This window comes from Gorilla gorilla, chromosome 2 (assembly GCF_029281585.2).
Source record: "Gorilla gorilla gorilla isolate KB3781 chromosome 2, NHGRI_mGorGor1-v2.1_pri, whole genome shotgun sequence".
Lineage (NCBI taxonomy): Eukaryota > Metazoa > Chordata > Mammalia > Primates > Hominidae > Gorilla > Gorilla gorilla.
This window is the reverse complement of record NC_086017.1, coordinates 149,301,344-149,309,080: the sequence shown is the minus strand read 5'-3', so window position 1 is coordinate 149,309,080 and position 7,737 is coordinate 149,301,344.

Sequence of the window (7,737 nt, the reverse complement as noted above, 5' to 3'; positions counted from 1 at the left end):
GGTCTTTTTCAAAAAGATCTCCAAGACACAAGTTATTCAACAAAATAACTCCTGTATTTATTACATCAAAATAAGAATATCTGTTAAATAGAAAGACAAACCAGGCGACATGTTGGGAGAAAATAGCTGCAATATTTAAAACCAACACTAGACTAATATCTATATTTTATAAGGAAGTTGTAGATTTACAATAAAAAGGAAGAGAATCGAACAGAAAGATGAGCAAATTGCATGAAAAGGCAATTTACACAAGAGGAAACCAAAAAGCTAACTTTTTGTGAAGTGATACTTCAACTCATGAATTATCAGAGAAATGCCAATAGAACAACAGTGAGACGTCTCACAGGAACACTGGGGTACTGCTGACAATCTAGCAATTTGTCACCACCCCAAAATTTGCATGATGGGAACATAAATGGAAGGGCTATCATGGCAAAGACAGAGGCCATGTATTGGCCTAACAGCACAGACTCCCACTTTCCAGGACCAAACTAACTACTGCTGTCTCTGAATGCCCAACTTGTCAGCAACAGAGATCAACATTAAGTCTCTGCTATGGCATTATTTACTGAAGGGACCAAGTGGCTACTTGGTGCCAGATTGGTTGACCACATCACACCCCTTCTATTGTGTATTAATCAAGATTCTCCAGAGAAACAGAACCAATGGGATAGATGTGGATATATAAGAGGAGGTTTATTATGGGAATTGGCTTACCCAGTTACGGAGACCAAAAAGTGCCATGATCTGCCATCTGCATGCTGAAGACCAGGAAAGCTTGTGGTGTAATTCAGTCCAAGTCTGAAGGCCTGAGAACTGTGTGTTTATGGGGCTGTTGGGGCAGCATTGGGGAATGGTTAGGGGAGAGCCTGGAGTAAGTCCTAGAGTCTGAAGGCCCAAAACCAGGAGCTCCAATGTCTGAGAGCAGGAGAAGATGGATGTCCCAGTTCACAAACAGAGAGAGAAAGAGAGAGAGAGAAAGGGAAGTCACCCTTCCTTAGCCTTTTTGTTCTGTTTAGGCTCTTAACAGATTGGATGATGCCCACCCACATTGGTGAGGGTGGATCTTCTTTACTCAGTCTACTGATTCAAATGCTAATTTCTTCTGGAATCACTCTCACAGACACACCTGGAAATAATGTTTTACCAGCTATCTGGGCATCCTTTAGCCTAGTCAAGTTGGCACATAAAATTAACCATCACACCTTGAAAGAGCCAATGGTTCATCCCCACAGGAATGAAAATTCCTGATATGAATTTTCCTTTCCTTCCTGTAACACCTCAGCTACAGCACTATCTGAGGGTTATGAAATGCTTGGTACACAGGCATGGAATCTCATATAACATAGAATTTGACCACCATTTTACAGTGAGGAGTGGGCCCATGACCAGGGGATCCACTGGTTGTATCACATATCATACCACCCAGAGGCAACTTTCTGGAATGGCTTTCTAAAAGTGCAACTAAAGTGCTTGCTTGGAGGAAACACTCTGAAAGAGTGGGGTGCCATCCTTCAGGACACAACATATTTATGTCTATCCAGAGATGTGTATTGGGTGCTTTGTTCCCAGTAGGAAGGATACAGGCATTAAGGAGGTGTAAATAGGAGTGGCCCCACTAATCCTCACTCCTAATGATCTACTAGGAGATTTTGTGTTTTTTTGTTCCTGAAACTCTGAGCTCTTCAGTGTTGGAGGTTCTTGTCCCAAATAGAGAAGATTCTTGCCAGGTGATACGGCAAGAGTCCCCCTGTATTACAAACTACTGCAGGGCATCTTGGACTCCTTGTGCTTTGGCACCAGCAAGTAAAAAATAGTTACACTGGTAGAAGTAATTAACCCTGATTGGCAAGAGGAGGTAAGGCTGCTCTCACACAATAGCAGCAGGGAGGAATAGATATGGTACCTATGAGATTCACTTTGGGCCTCCTGGTACTCCCTTGCCCCACTGTAACTGTGAACAGACATGTGCAGCAACCCTGAACTGAGAAAGTTATGACAATCAAGCATTTAGCACCTCAGGGAGGTGAGTTGCACAACCAGCTGAGCCACCAACCTCTGATGAGGAACCTTCTGAGGATGAAGGGAATTTAGAATGAATATTGAGAAGGGACAAGATGAGTTGCTGCTCGAGATCAACTACAGTGACAGGGGCTGTAGTTCACATCAGTAACCTCCTTCTTGTTAGTTCCTCCCAGGAAGAAAGGCTTCTGGAACCTATGTGCAGATGTAAATCTGTGAAGCTCAAGGGGTGCACTGTGGCAGTTGTGAGAATGTGCCTCACAGACCTCCAGCTAGAAAGAGCACAACAGACCAGGGGTCCTAGCTGCTGCTGCTGCATTATAAAATAGATCACTGATTTTATGCTGAGGCCACTCCTTCCACAGGCATCCAGTGACTGGATGTGGCAAGAGTATTAAGGTAGACCCACTTTTGGGTGACGCAGAACTACTCTATGACTGACTGTTTTTTTTTTTTTTTTTTAGATGAAGTCTCACTCTGCCTCCCAGGCTGGAGTACAATGGCGTGGTCTCGGCCCACTGCAACCTCCACCTCCTGGGTTCAAGCCATTCTCCTGCCTCAGCCTCCCGAGTAGCTGGGATTACAAGTGCCCACCACCACTCCTGGCTAATTTTTGTATTTTTAGTAGAGACGGGGTTTCACCATGTTAGCCAGGCTGGTCTTGAACTTCTGATCTCAGGTGATCCATCTGTCTCGGCCTCCCAAAGTGCTGGGATTACAGGTGTGAGCCACCGCGCCCAGCCTATATGACTGACTTTGGCTTGAGAACTCCCCAGTGATTGTGCTGAACCTTCTTTAGACAAGGACAGCCTTAGACAAGCCAGCCTAGAATGCTTCCCTCAACTTTTCTCCGACCTTCATTGTGGCTTCACAACTGTCCCAGCCATACAAGGCTTTCTTCCTCTTTTTCTAAAATATGCATTTCCCCAATAAAACCTTGCACAGTTAATTTCATCATAGTGTCTGCTTCTCAGAGGACCTGAACTTCATAGCTTAGATGTGAGGGGTAAGAAGAAAGAAGAGTTAAGAAACAGCCTCTGGTTTCTGGCTTGGGCAACTGAGTGCATGGTGATTGTCGGTCACTGAGATAAGGAAGACCAGGGATCTCCATTTAAAGAGAAAAGACATAGCAAGAGGACAGAGTAGGGGTGTGTGGAAGGACAAAAGGAAGGAAAGGCAGAGAGGCCTCAGGTTAGGAGGACAGTTCCATTTGCTACAGGTTTCTGTTGCAGATGAAGTTACTTGTTCCCCACTGAAGCCTGGTCCCAGTTCTGTATATCTTAAGAGCAGCTCTAATTTCACTCATGGCTCAAAAACAGATTCTCATAAAAACGTGTAAGGGGATTGGACAGAAGAAACCTACCCTGGGGTTTCTGTCTTAGCATGGGCTGCTATAACAAAATACCACAGTTTGGGTGGCTTAAACAACAGACATTTATTGTAGCCACCTTCTCTCTATGTTGCTCACGTAGCCTTTCCATGGTGTATATGAAGAGAGAGAGAGAGAGAGAGAGAGAGAGAGAGAGAGAGAGATCTATCTTCCCCTTCTTCTCAGGGACCTATTCTAAACCTACTTACCTCCAAAGGCCCTGCCTCCAAACACCATCACATTGTGGGTTAGGGCTTCAACATACAGAGGGGCACAAACATTCAATCCATAACAGTTTCTTTCAGCCATATTGGCAAGTGCTGATTCTCAGACACTCAGGCTTTATAAAGTCCTGTGCCATGTGGACACTTAGCATAGATGACCCTAAGCTGATTTCTGTTCCTTACAGGAAAAAGGAACTAAACTCCGGCTTACAGAACTTAGCAAGGTCTCTTCAAATAGCCCCTCGCTCTCAGAAAGGTGCCACTCTTTTCTATAGGCTTCTTGCAGACCCTGTTCTTCAGTCTTTGAAAGTGGTGTCTGGGGCACAACTGGTTTATAGGGAACATTTATTAACTTTGTTCCCCTTATCTCCCTGACCTTATCCCCCACCTACTCTTTTATCTGCAAGTAAATTTAAAAAAGGGGGGAAACCACATGTGTGAACACAATAATTTCCAGAACAAACCCGGAAATCAATTATTGATAGCTATGTAAAGTGTTGCAAACAGGGGCATGTTTGACTGCTGTGGCTGAGTGGAGAACAAAGAGCATTATCACCAGATACACAAGGCTAGATTCATTTCCTTGGAAATGCAGAACAGTTTAAAATATTGCTAAGGGACAAAGAGATTTTACTCTGGTGCTAACTCATTGATTTTTAGTGAAAAATACTTTTTAACAATTACTTTTTTCAGGATTTAATGTTGATAATGTCAGTCCTTAATGCATGTCAATTATTTTATTATTCCTCTATGGGTTTCCTAGTGTTATGCTATGGATTGTTCTTAGTCTGCAGTGAAATGCCTCTGTCCAGCCATCTCCTCTCCATTCATATAAACCCAGCATTCCAGTCTTTGTTCCAACTTCAGAACAGTGGTGAAGGGAATTGGCATTGTTGATAAGATATCACTTTGTGTATTGGTTTTTCCCTGTTAATAACTGAATGCTTTAACAAGTTTATCAGCCCCGCTTGCTTAACAAATATGTTAAAACCGGAACTGTGGTTCCAAAGGCTCCAAAGTAAAGAGGACAAATATTGCTGGGTTGAAAATTTCCTTCTTGCAATAAATCTGAGTTCAAAGAAGCTATAGAATTAAGCATTGTGCTTTTCATGTGAAACTCAATTCGACAAACATTTATTGTTAAATAAAATTATTTTAACTTCCCCTTCTTAATACAGTGGGTCCTGTAGAAGGAGGAAGTTTAGTGCCAAACATTGAACTATTTTCAACTGAGGTTATCAGAGGTCATCCATAGGGCTGAAGAGTTGGGGAAATGTCTCCTCTTCTCCTCCAGTTCTATGGTTTTTCTCCCTCGTCTGCTCTTTTTTTTTTTTTTTTTTTAAACACTAGTTCCAAACATCCAAGTATAATAGAAAAACGCTGAATTCAGAGGTTTTGTCTTATCCTGTTAATTTATTTGGGGCCACATCAATTCACATTTCCTAAGTTCTCATCAGTCAGCAACAATTGCCCAGGCTCCATAGTCTGTTGGATTGACCAAGTCTGGCTTACATTATAATGGAGGAAGCAAGAACTCTTCACACGACTCAGAAATTCCTAGGAAAGTAGACAACACCTGAATGCATATGTGACTGCCATCGGTGTATTCAGACACATCCATTGCTCAAAGACAAGTAGTTCTTTGTACATCTCTACTCAGATATCTACATTGGGGTTCCTAGGGGTTGCTTGGCTAGTTGGAGAAGGCCTGAGATTGTGTAGTGAAGAAATCCAGAAGAATTTTGAGCAGAGTTAGTGTCAAGGAGGGTCAGGGAGCAGGGACATTTCTTAGGGAAGGTGATATGTAGGAAAAGGTATGGACAAGTGACATCCTGGGTTAAGGTACTGATGTAAAATATGGTGCCAGGGTTCAGGGTCTCCTGAAGCCCATCCTTGGAGCTTCTAGGGATCTGTAAATTCCAGGTTAAGAGCTGCTGCTGTGACACCTGCCTGAACAGACAGAAGTTAGTGTGGTATAGGCCAGGAAAGGCAGAAAGGGGTGCAGAAGGAAGGGAAAGTAGTTCTGTTTCTCAAACCAAAGGGAATGCTGAAGGATGGATGTGGGGGGCCCTGAGAAGTTCCAGGTAGAGTGGCTTAGATGACAGGAGGCCTTCTCAGAAAGACACAGGAAGGACTTTGGGCTATGAACCTACAGAGGCTCCAAGTACCAGTGACCTGGCTTCTGAACGCATCTCATCAACTCTTATACAGGGTTGAAGATTTCCCTCTTAAAAGTTCACTGGGGACCAGGCGCGGTGGCTCATGCCTGTAATCCCAGCACTTTGGGAGGCCAAAGTGGGCAGATCACTTGAGGTCAGGAGTTCGAGACCAGCCTGGCCAATATGGTGAAACCCTGTCTCTACTAAAAATACAAAGATTATCCAGGAATGGTGGCACATGCCTGTAGTCCCAGCTACTTGGGAGGCCAAGGAAGGAGAATCACTTGAACCAGGGAGGCAGAGGTTGCAGTGAGCCAAGATCACACCACAGCACTCCAGCCTGCACAACAGAGGGAGACTCTGTCTCAAAAAAAACAAAAAACAAAAAACAAAAAACAAGGTTAGCATAGGGAATAGATTTCACTCATCTGAACAAAACAAAACAACTTAATGTTTGTTATCAGGGAGTACAAATACCACCCATATTGATATAATTCTATTTTTCTCTTCTATTTTCCTTGGTAGAAAGTGACAATAACTTCTTTGGTTTAAAGAGAACTTTCATTCTCACAGTGAGCCTGAGGTCGGTCATTTTTTGCACTTTTCAAGGGAGTTGAGGCTCTGGGCAGTTTAGGGGCTTGTCTAGTGCCCTCAGCCTGTGGTGGCTGGAGGCATAACTCCAAGCTCAGTGCTACTCCCATCATACTTTCTACTTGGTTCTTGGTCAGATAGGTCCTACTTTTGGGCTTGGGATTTCACTGCATTGCTGATGCTCACATTCATCCTCACCTGACAAAGGCCATTAACTACATCACTGATCTCTGCCTTGACCACTTGTTCAATAGTTTTAGCCACTGGGCTAGCAGTTGGGAGGCACTAAGATATGTGACCCACCTGAGGCCCAGGAACGTGTTATCACTCCCACAGATGGGGTCCTCTAGTTACCCCTGGGCAAGGAGCAGGAGCACTAATCTCCACTCCCCTTCATAGGAAAGAACAACCAATCTGTCCAATTACAGAGAACTTTGGAAAGATGCCAAGGCACTCTGAGCCCAGAATTGATGAGGTCCAGAGAAGAAATTCAGCTCCAAAAGGAAGAGGTTTGTGGAGACCTACAAGCTGTTTCTGGGGTCCTTGGACACATAGAAAACCAGAAGCCATCAATGAGTGGGGCAGCTTTAACTCCCTTCATGTAGGACCTGCTATGTTAGAATCCAAAGTCTGCTCAGGAGCAGGCCTACCTGCTCACACTAGAGAATCCAGGGGGAACTGTGGATACCTGCTCATGGCCAAGACAGGTGACTCTCAGCAGAGGATGGCTCCAAAGAAGATTGCTAAGAGCTCATTTCAGGGGCAGTGGAGAATAGGCCACAGGTGAGTGCTAACACCTTGGGAAATGTGGGGACTGCCACATCAGTGGAGGACAACAAAGCTGGCTTCCTGAGACTGGGAGGAGGCTTATACCCCATAAGGGGGACCTTGGGGAAAAAGGAGCCTTCCTGCAGCCACTGTGACTGACACTGGGGAATCACTTCTCATTCTAGATCACTGGGCCTTTGGACTGCAGGGCTTTGTTCATTGCTTATTTGTGGTGATGGGCTTTCTTTCCTTTTAATCAAACTTTGTGCTTGCAAAGGGGAGTTTATACCACCTTACAGGGTCTCTGTCCATAATTTTGATTCAAGCTAAACTGATCAAGTGCAGGACATGTTGGCTCCAAGGTTATGCCAGGATACAGTTTTCTCCAGGTGAAATAATCCCTTTATAACCCCCATAATAGATCCACAAACAGGCAGGATTAGTGTGTGGGTCACCTTAAAAATCTGGTAAACCCCTCTTGTTCTCAAGTGTCTGTGTTTGGGAGAACTTAGTAAACGGAGGAGCTTCCTGGGAACTTTTTGTGTTTAGTCTCAATCTGCCAATGATTTACTTACCCCTGTGTTGTTGAGTTGGAAGATTGGGT